We start from the raw sequence: 11,688 nt of genomic DNA, 5'->3' as shown, positions 1-11,688 counted from the left end.
TACGATTTACTTTTATTCTTGTGGTTTAGTTTACTAGATGTATGAATGTGTTGTAGCTCCTACTGGTATAACTACTATCTTTCACTGCTCGTGATACTTTGTTTCTTCATGGCATGAAGCACAATGTAACTGATTTGATTTAGGTCGTGATATGCTAGAAAAGGACTAGTTTCCTAGAAATAGGAAGGAAAAACTATAGCTGCTCACATGCACACTCAAATGCGGGGCGAGAAGCTTGCAATCATAGAGATGGAAGACACACGATAATCAGTTAGATGTGGGGATAAAGGCAAACATTTTCAGACAGTCTCCCCTGTAAGGCATTCATGCGTCTTGGGAAATCAATTGTTGGTACACCCCTTATTCTGACGCGGTAAAGAGGTGGAGGGAGAGGGTTTCCGAAGCCAAATTCAATTATACAACACCTTCAGTCTAACTCGTATTTATAAAACCCGGTTGTTTTCTGATTGGTAATCCTTATCACTGAATTTGTTGTCCGAGACTCTGTTCCCAGCTGCTGCCTTCAACCTCTACTGGAAGTGCATTTAGCTCAACTGCATTGCTGTGCACCTACACACATGACGGAAGAAGAATGTTATTGTAACTATTGTAATATGTAAATAATGTTCTTTCACTTAAAAATAGATGTGAGTGTGATGTTATAATAGAAATAGACATGTTACCCGTTATATATTAATTAATTGTAATGAGTAAAGATCCAAGTCAGAGATTCAGAGCATGAATTAAAGTCAAAGTCGATAATGAGCATTAATTCCTCGGAGACAGAACACAACTTGTTTCTCAGCAGACAAATTGATATCTACACAGTATAGTCATTCAATTATTCAATGGTGGATAATGATTAACCATTTTTACATTATTTGCTATATCATATTACTATATTGATGCAATTTGTTGTGCCATTTTGATTGGAGATTTGAAAAGAAAATCAACATTGCAAAGCGCCTGTGTGCGTTTTCTTGCGACAATAAAAGAGCTTGAATTTTCTCAAATCCAATGAAAGACATTGTCCCTCAACATTCGATCACAGAGGCTCAATATAACTGTCGAGCCATGAATGCATACATTATATTAAACCAGTATTAACGAGCTATCAATCTCAAACAGGAATACAGAGAGTATTGATTTGTTGCCACTGAGGGAAAATAAAGGGATCAGAGCAGCTGTTCTATTTGGAGATGGGGTTTATTTTCAGTGAATGATAATGGACTGCTCATGGTTAAGTGTGAAATTTGACTGCAACAGCTGTGTCACGTATGAGAGGAGGTGTGAATTGGATTGCTCCTTGTCGTCTAGTCTGGCCCGTACCGGCTGATACAACTGGCCGCCTCTGCTCTACGGTTAATATGATTGACTGCTCCACTGTCTGTTGACTAATGTAATTGTCGGTAGCTATTTTGGTGAAGACGTGATCAGTGTAATTGCCAGTGGTTCCTCCTTGGTCACGGTAGGATAAAGTCACCTCCTGGGTGCAGACGGTCACAGCATAATCGAGGTGGAGCCGCCGAGTGGAGCAGCCAGATTGCTCGGCGACGGTAGGCCAGCCATACCAGCAGCAGCGTCCCTGTGACAAGAGAGGAGCCAACCCGCCAGGCTGAGAATGACCAGAACCAGGTCCCGCTCGGACGGGTCTGAAAATCAAATGGAGAAATCATCTGACATGATGAGTATATAGATATAGATATATAGTCTGTGCATTATCCTTGGTGAGGAAAAACTCTCTATTTTCCATCCACCGTCACCTTGGCTCCAATGAATTACAAATGTCTTTGTTTGTGCTTCTTTCTGTTTTACAAGGACTTCCAACATTGTAGACTCTTCCATTTCCTTTTTGAAATTATTACACTCAGAAAGAGTGTAACATTTGGACCCAAAAGGCAAAAGCATCGTAAAAAAAACTCAAAACTCTGGGCTCCAAACGTTGTACTCTTTCTAAATAAAAATATAATTACCACCTCATGGTTGTATGCTGCCGCCAACCAGTCATGTTGCAGTTAACACAATTATAATTTGAATTGTTGAATTATGTGTTGACCACCAAATTCTAATCAGTTCAACTTTGGGTTTAAGTGGACGTCTGGGCCAAATTTAAGGAAATTCCCTCCATGCATTCCTGGATGGATGGAGGGACAACCTGATAACATAAAGCCTCCAGTCACGTTTGTCACAGGCGCAGAGGAATACAAATGTGTTTAAAATGGAGAAATCTACAAGTAATGTGAGTCTTTGTGAAAAAAATTAAGTATCCACTTTTTTGACTTAGCACCTGGATAGAAAAGATGTGCATATGCACAAGAGTAGCTTTCCTTATAAAATCATGGAGATATATGTATATTTCCACACACTTATATGTCTAATCTTCTCACATGCTATATATAAATGGCATGGTCATTGCTCATATCCTGTCTTGCAGGTCGCAGAAGTCTCAGATTGATTGTTTTTGTTTTAAGGCCCAGCTAATAATTACATATATTCTCTGGGAAGGTAGAATTCTTCACTTCTTTCAACATGGGACCAAAGGATATGCGATTCCTGAGGTGAGTAACAATAGCCTCTGGATCCTCTGTGGGAAATGCACTCTTCTGCTGAAAGCACTGCTGTAAAAAGACAAGAGAAATGTGTAACATGTGAGTATGAAAAATGATCGCTAACAGGTAATTAATTTCTTTTGAAGAAGGATGGTGTTCCTGTTTATCATCAAAAATAATGGGAACAATGCTCAGAAATAGTCATTTATATAGTACAGGTGCACCTCTCTGATAAACATGTCTAAAAACGTTTTCCTTTGTGGTATTTTTTATTTGGATGAAAAGGGCAGAAACATTATTTCAAATAGACATCTAGAAATAGGATTTAAGGTTGAAAGCAACAGCCCACTCAGAGTTAGCGCAGTGCAAACAAGGTAGTTGAGATATAATCTAAAAAAAATGTTTCAGGAAAAATATGCAGCCTGACATCAAATGCCAAGAAAGAAACACCATTTTGAGGAATGAGGAAAAAAGAAATAAGAAAAGATAACTTTGCAATACTAGAAAACCCGAGGAGACATTACAGAAACAATCTGCAGAGAGCTGTAGAAGAGCTCTACAAAGGCAGACATCCAAATGAATCTCCAGAGTTTAACCTCTGTTTCACCTCTGCCCTCTAACGTGTACTTTGTCAGGTGATTCCCTTTTTCCCATTAAATCAGAGACCTCGTTTCCAAAACAGCAGGAGACTGCAGTTCGTCCTTTGCTGCTCTGCAAGTGTATTCTGTGACCTTATCTGACCCTCAGAGTGCATAATAACATGATAGATGTTTAAGGCAGCGTGTCTTTGGCTGTCAGCCTCAGTGTCAGTCAGTACATCTCACTGCTGTCAGGTCTAAAAAGTGCTTCATATACCTATGGCAGGATATTATAACCACACCACTCTCTTCCTTTCCACTTCTAAATCATGGAAATTATTTATCCTCTTTCTAGCAAATATTCCTTCCTCTCTTCGTTTTTCTATAGTATTCAGCCTTGTATTAATTTCCTCTCCCTTTGCTCACTTACTCTGGTCTACCTTCCTGCTCGTCTCCCCAGCCCATTTACATCGGCCTGTTCGCTCCTCGTCTGTCTCCCTGTTTTCACAGTGTCACACCCCGTGTCACTAAATTTAAATCGCTCTGAGCCGCTCATTCTCTCATCCTCTAGCATTCATTACACCGTGCACCCACTGCAGCCTTACCCTTTCACAGTCAGAGCGGTTCCTCAAGCAGACACTGAGATCACAGTGTAGGTACACTACTGAGTAATTAATCATTTGGAAGAGACTGATGGTGAAGCTGGCACTGGTTGACAGGACACTGGGCAGCAGTATGATCCCCGCTGGCTCTGCCGCTAGCCTGAGGCCCCAACACAAACACACAGAATAACCTCAGCAGTCACTTTTGCCTCGAAATAAATCGTGAAATTTCTTAGCAAAATAGAAAAAAATGTGAATATCCTGAAGGAAAGAGTCTCCATAAAGCTGCCACAAGCCATTATATTTGTATTGATCAATAACTATGAAAATAGAAGAAAAAACAGCTTGCCAGCTTTTCATTGAATTGAGATGAAAGCTTTTAAGAAAAGAAATCGTATTAGGCAAAGGTCAGCTTTCACTTAATGTTGCTGTGGGATTAGTATCATTACTCATGCTGCATAATGTGAATGTGTTTTGTAGTTATATTCAGCATTGTTATCTATAATGTATTCACCAGTATGCTGATGGTTAGTTTACTTTCAGGATTTCAGGATGGCATCGAATGTTTGAAGTTTTTCTCATCCTTCCACCTCCACATATGAAAGAGATTTGTCCCAGGTGTTGACATTTTCTAACAAGTGTTCTGTTCAGATACGCAGTAAAATTCAAACAGCCAGCCTATTCAGTTTTTGACATATTTTACATGCATTTGCTGCCTCTCTAAGTGTGCAGGAGCACACTGAATTTCTATCGACATGAGTGATGCTGGCTCAGGGAGATAACACCATCAACCTACAGCAGTCTTCTGTTTACTAAGCAGAGAATATTCAGCTCTAAAAAATGAACTTGCAAGTCCCTGGTTTGAATTATAATGACACTTATTCTCTAGTAAACACGTTTGTAATAAATGGCAGTCTTGCCAGGTTCAGTTAAGACTATTACAGACGATGAAAAGTCGCATTGTTCATGGATGCATCTCTATTATATGTTTTACGATATTTTTCTACAGTTTCCACAACATAAGGCAGCATATGAAATAAAAAAAGCCAAGGATGAAAGACTGAGTGCTTACTTGTCGTGAAATGCAGTCCAGACGGCTGCTCATACATCAGGAAATGTACTGTAAATTCCCCACTGTGAACATCCTGTATTTCCTGTGTCTGCTTGTCTATATTTAGTTTTTATGCGACAATTCTTTGAGCCACTTTTCCTTGTATTATTTTCCCTGAACTAAGTATTTGTACCTTGAAATGAAAACACAGCAAACCCTTCCTATCTTAACAGTGAAACAACAAAATACATTCCCAGTTACTGTCTTTTTTTTTACTATTTTCAAAACTTCCCTGTGTACCTGGAGAAAACGCAGCAGGTGGAGTAATTATGGTCACGCTGGATGGTTGGGGACAGGCACCAGGAGGTGACCTCAAGGGTTATCCAACTGTTGATTATCCGGTTGATAACCACTGTGAGGTTTACCAGGGCAGGCACAGCATCACCAGGCTCCACACCTCTCCCCAGGTTCAGACTCATCTCTGCTGTGTAGTTCCCAGTGCCACACAGGTCAACTGAAACTTCTGTTAGTGTGTACTGTTGTGTACTGTTCAGAAACAATAGTGTGTACTGTTTGTCCATTCACCTAACAAAGATCTTAACTAAAGAACCATACCAGCACATTACGTGATTAGAGACCTGCAACTTGCTTGAGCTACGTAATCCGTCACAGTGAATGGTTTCAATGCTGTGTCATTTGTCAAAGTTGAGCAGGTATTGTTTTAAGAAACTTTCCTTCAACAAGGTGCATTTAAGGATACTCTGACATCTAGCTGCCAAACAGCATCTCATTCAATGTAAAGAATGCTCCACAGTCTACAGCCGTACTCTGTGCATATGCACACTAGTGCTTTGAGCTATGCAAATGTCAGCAAGCTAACATGCTCACAGTGACAATGCCAACACATTGATGTTGTGCAGGTATAATGTTTATCATGTTCAACATCTTAGTTTAGTGTGTTAGCATGCTAACATTTGCTAATTAGCACTCTACAGCGGCACTTCTGTGTAAGCTGTGGCCCAGGAGATAGAACGGGTCGTCACAAGGTTGGCTGTTTGATTGCCATAAGTTGATCCCTGGATGCTTTAAAGCAACCCACTGCTCTTAATGCTTAGGATGGATTAAATGCAGGGGTGAAGTAAATAACTAATATCAAAAAATAAGTTACACTTTAACACTATACTATAATTAGACAAAGTCATTAGTTTTGCAGGTATTTAGTCACAGACCAAAGTGCTAGATCAGGGGAAAATGTTGATATGCATCAAAAGTCAAGGGATTGCCAAGGTTATGGTTTCACCGACATTGCTGTTCCAAGAGTGGTGAAAACATGACCATGACATGCATGTTTGATTATTGTTTGTTTTCTAGGTTTGATCATCCAACACAGTAGCTCAGTAGTGCTCAAAACTTTCTCAATATTGTACCCCTTTTGAAATATTAGTTTCAAGTACCCCCTAACCTAAAAAGAAATGCATTTGTTGCAGCAGTTGACAGTTTATGGAAGTTAATGATTGCGTTGAAAAAGGGAAGTAACACTAAAATAAACCTTTGATTTTTATTGGATTGATGGTATCATTATTTTAGGAACCATGCAGGAATGATATTTAACATTTTACATTAACATTTTTTTTTAAATCTCACGTACTTCGAACCTGCAGTACTGTAAAGTACCCCAAGGGGTGCTAGCACCCAAAATTGAGATACACTGCCATAACTCACGACGGCAATACCTTTACTTCCAAATACTGGATTTAGGAGTGGATGAAAATCAGAAAGCGTTTTGAGAACTGTGCCTGCTAAAATCTCCATTACCATGTGACAATATTAATTCAGGGAACATATAAAGCAGTTCGCTGTGATGGATTACTTAATAACTCGTGCAAAATCACCAGTATAGTTCTTTAATTTGTTAACCCATGATTGACGGATAATAGCAGAACAATAAGATTACCCAGAGAGGTACAGATGAGGCGAGGTCCTTCTCCCGTCTTCGAGCCCTGGCAGCTCTGACTCAGACTCGGGCTCTGGCAGTAATAGCCTGCTCCCAGACGCTTGTACTACAGCTTCTCCTTTAGCCACAGCCCGCTCTGACCTGGTGGCATTTCGTGCCTCAAATATCCCAGCTTTGGCTGCTCCTCTATTTAATTGTGTTTTTATCTTTTTTTTCAGTGAGCAGTGTCTGCTCAGTAGTCTTTACAGTGGTCTGCGTAGTATTTGCTTCAGGTTCAGATAAAGTGACCTCTGTTGCAACAGCCTCCTGAGCTTTAGAGGTCTGTCTGTGAGAGTGCCTTTGTGTTGTTTTCTCTACAAACTGAGCCAGGTCAAATTCCCCACTTCTCTCCAAATGATCAGTTTCAACAAGTACTCTCCATGTTCTTGTTGAAGTTTCATCTGTCATGCTCTTGACATTATTTGTTGTAGTGTCATCGACAGTGGCTTGGTCATGATCAGATGTCCCGGTGGCTGTTGAAAGCATTGCATAGACGAGGTTGATGGGCTGTGATGTAGCCTTTCCAGGTACAGCTGTGTCAGGAGTGTGCGTTTTCATCAAAACGATGTCCTCCTTTCCATTCAACTCTTTTAACCATAGATGTTGTGTCATGCGCCTTTCCAGCTCTGCGGGCAGCTTTTAACAGACCTGCTTGGAAACTCTGTCCCGGGTCATTGATAGGATGTGTTATTGTGATCATACCAAAGGGGGGCATGCTGGTTTTGTTCGATCGCCTCTACAAAAATGTCATGCTCAGACTGCTCCACACTCTGTGTTTCTGCTGTGTTTCTTCTCGTCACAGCAGGGGGGAGTTTGCCAGTAGTGGCAGTTGCGAGAGGCTCTCTCAGTGACAAAGGCTCAATATGACTGTTGGACTGTACCATAATCTCTGCTTGTGCAGCCTCTGATGACCTTTCAATAACAACTTGCGCGATCTTAGTAGTAGTCAGCGCCAATTGAGCTTTCGTAGAGACACGAAGACCGTTGGCACTAGCAGATGGTGCCAGAGACACAAAATCATTGGTTTTAGTGGTCGGACATTCAGAAGGAACATTCATTATCCATTCAGCAATCTGCTATGTAGATATATTGGGGACCTTAAGGTCACTTCCAAAATGAATGTGTGGAACAGGGGGAGCACCACGCATTGAGGACAGATCATGTTGCTTTTCAGTTGTTGCTGTATGATGCTCCATATCAGAAATAGTCACATCATTAGCCTGCATTTGTGGTATTTCGTGCAGATTCTCTGACCCAACAAGTGCAGGGGTGCTAGTTCGATCATTTGTGTCAAGCACAGTTACAGCACGATTGTTTGTAGGAGGCACAAAATCCTCATTTAATTCCTGCTCAATCTTATGGGTGGTCTGACTTGCAGACGCGATGGGCTGAGTGCTTGTTTCATTTGCAGCTCCTAACTGTGAGAGATGATTGTTCTCGTGGGTTATCTTCAGTGTGTTGTTTGCATCATCAGCGCCTTCTACATTGAACAGGTCATTGTGGTTCTCCTCATTAGTGTTTTCTACTGCCAGTTTCTCAGTCTGTAATAAAGACAAAGAGTTGAATTCTTCAATGTTAGTAGTATGGTGCCAATGTTTTGTTCTGTAAAAGAGGGAACTGTTCATTTCATTTTTGCTCTCTTGCTTTGTGACTACATATGAATGTTTTACTCCCGAGGTCACCATCTTTTGCATTCTGTCCTCAGTTTGATTTGTCTCCTCAGCAGTACCTAACAAGGACTCAGCATGGCCACTGATACTATTTGCATTTTTAGCGTTGGCCCTCATTTCTTTTTCTGAGGCTGATCTTGTTAGTCCTGTCATGCCATAGGGGCCAGGTAAACTGTCATCACCAAACAGCATGCTATTTGGCAGCGGTGACGTGCTGCTGAGAGGAAATTGATCATTCTTTGCTTTAGGCCTCATCGATGTCATTAGGGTCTGCACAGATCTCCGCTTGTTATCATCAACAGGGGCATGCAAAGCATCTGAATGGGCTGTCTGCTCTGACAGTTTAAATGAGCATGGCTGGCCTGAAGTCATGTCAAAGGAGGACTTGTCTGAGGGGCAGATTGAGACTGGACTATGGAGGTGTGGGCCACAGATGACATGGCCGCGGCTGTAGGTGGCCTGGTAGACGAGTCATAATCCACCTGCTGGGTCGGAGCAGGATTCACTGAAGTAGATGTATTTACTTTTTCAACCACGTGAGAGGTTATCGGGTCCTTGGCACTGGAATCAAATATAGATGCATGGTTTAATGTGTTGTGCTTGCCCTCTCTCGTTCGTAGTCTGTAAAAGTGAATTTGTCTTCCAAACCAACGTGCTAAATTTATGCCTATGATCGGAGACGCTGTAAATAATTGAATCACTGAGAGTATTTACTGCAAAGTGGGGCTGTGCTCTCAGGAACTCTGCTTTGATTGCCAATGGTGGTTTAGTGAGTGACAGCCTACTTATACTTTTTAGTACAGGGTGAGCTGATTTAGTTGCACAGCTGTGCGGGAAAATTGTTGGCTTCCATGTATCTCTAAATTTTGAAGTGCTAACTCCAAATGCTTGAGAGAGTTTTGGGGCCATTTTTGGTAAGGCAGTCATAGGAAACATGGCCTCGACAACTTTGCTCTGAGTGCTTTCTTTAGTAAGTGAAGACGTAGCTCTGTGCTTTGTAAGCATTGCCTTGTGGCAGGACGGATAAGGTTTAATCTGTGTGTATGGCTCTTTGGGAAAATATCTCATTCCTAATAGTTTCTGACTCTGGGATCTCAGAGTTGATTGTAGTAGTCTATGATTGCTTGTCACTTCAAAGGAAAATGGCTTGTTTTGCATTTCCACAATTTGTGCAATGTTTTTCCCCAGATGAATGCCCTTGTTCTCAGGGGCTCCAAGAAGACAAGTCAGGTAGTAGTGTGTCCTTTGTCTCTGTTAAGTTCTTTAGGGGGGGGAACATTTGTCATGTCCTCTCTAATGTCTCTGTTACGTTTAATGTCTTCCTTGCTGGCTGCTTCCTCTCTTCCAGGCTCTGCTGCTTCTTTTATCAAAGACACTGCTTTTCAGCATCTCCAACATCCCTGCTCTCCTCTTCTTTCTGCAACTTTAGTATCTCTTTGGCTCTTTAATTTCTTTGCGCTGCCTGTCTTCTGTCTTGATGTCCTCATCTTCTGCAACGACCTGTTCATTTTTATTTCCTGGCTTCAGATCGGGGACTTTCAGTGAATCTCTGATTGAATCCCTGTTATATTCTACAAAAGATTGCAACGTTGGTGCCACATGGTTATCATTGCTAACATCAAACATCCTCTTCTGAGTGATTTTTGACTGACTTCCTAAAAGTCTGCTCTTTGTAAGTCCCTCTGAGAATTAATTGCTTGATAGTGTTGTTCTAGTCGGCGTGGACATGTCATCATCAAAGTCCTGTCTTGATTTGGAAAGAAACAACTTCACAGGCACAGCTGCCTTTCTTGTTGTTAAGGTTGCAGTTTGTGGTTCTTTCATGACTGGTTCCTTCGCTGGCCCTGAAGGTTCAACAAAATACTGTTTAACAATGCTGTTTACACTGTTACATGTCTGATAATCCTGCTTATCCATCAGGTGGCTCTTTGTGGTTACAGATGTAAAGTTGATGCCAGAATTCTTCAGCAACAAAGTCAATATGGGTTCTTTGGTCGTAGAGCTCGATTTAGCTGCTGTTTGGCTCCTCAACACAGAGATGAAAGAATCAACTCTTGCTGTCAGAGAGTAAGAATCAGGATCTTTGACAACAGAAGTGTTTGGCCTACTAAGGCTGAAGGAAGCTATTGCGCTGTGAGCATCAATCAACCCCATACTTGCAGTTAGAGGTGATGCAGCGTTGTGATCACTACTTTCTGGAAGAACACTTTTCTGCATGTTGTGGGGAGCTTCAATGATGTCAGACGAATTGCTTACTGACCCACTGCTGACGTCCAGAGGTTGGTTTTGGACAAATACATTTTTGAAGTTTGCTGAGAGACTGTGGGATGCATTTCTGTTATGCTCACCGAAATATATCAGTTTCGACTCTAAGTCCCCGGTGCTCATCTTTTTTCTAAGAGTCTCTTGTTTCCTCACAGTATAGAGTGACTTTGATGAGCGATAAAGCGCTCCGGTTGCTGAAATCGGTCTCCCGGTGAGTAAAGTTTCACTGGGATAGGTGTGCCCCGGTTGGTTCTTAGTGTCTTTTTGTGTTGCTGATGACATCTCAGCAGGAGGCTGTGTGTGAAATGCAACCGTTCCTGAGAGAAAAAAATTGATTTGGGAGTTATTCAAAATACTTTGACTATGATTCACAGTTTTATTACGGGATAAACTAGCTAGGTCAGGTTGTTAACCAGTTGTTCTCTCACTCCAGAACCAGAATGTTATGGTAATGTTTGGCTGACTGATGTTCTTGTTCTCCCACTGACTGTCGATGTAAACTGGGTAATGAAGTTGTAAATCGACTGAAATCTAAAGCAAGCCTCTCTATACTAAGCGAGTCTGAGGAGCCAACAGGTGACAGTGCAGGCAGAGCCACAGATTCCTCAGTGGACAGCGCTCTTCGATCTTTTTGACAGGTCAGACACAAGTTCGTCAGGGTGTTTCCACTCACTGAATCTTCTGCTGTATCGCTTCGGAAGATGGATTGCACTGTACCGAACGGATACTCATTTCTTCCCAGGTTTGAAATCCCCTTATCATCCTTCCCTTGAGATCGTTTGTTATCATTGTCATTACGCAGCACAGCCAGGTTATCAATTACATGAGAATGAGATGCAGATAGGATTGGAACTCTCGGCCCTCTGTCAGCGGACGTGGGAGTAATAGAGTCAGTGTTTCTCTGATTCCTGTTATCAAGCAGAGTGTGAAGCCAAAGAGAGGCCGTCACTGCCTCTGCAAACGGATGAGCCTCTGGCTCA

This window comes from Pholis gunnellus (genome assembly GCF_910591455.1).
Source record: "Pholis gunnellus genome assembly, chromosome: 9".
NCBI classification, from domain to species: Eukaryota; Metazoa; Chordata; class Actinopteri; order Perciformes; family Pholidae; genus Pholis; species Pholis gunnellus.
This window is presented reverse-complemented; position numbering follows the sequence as displayed.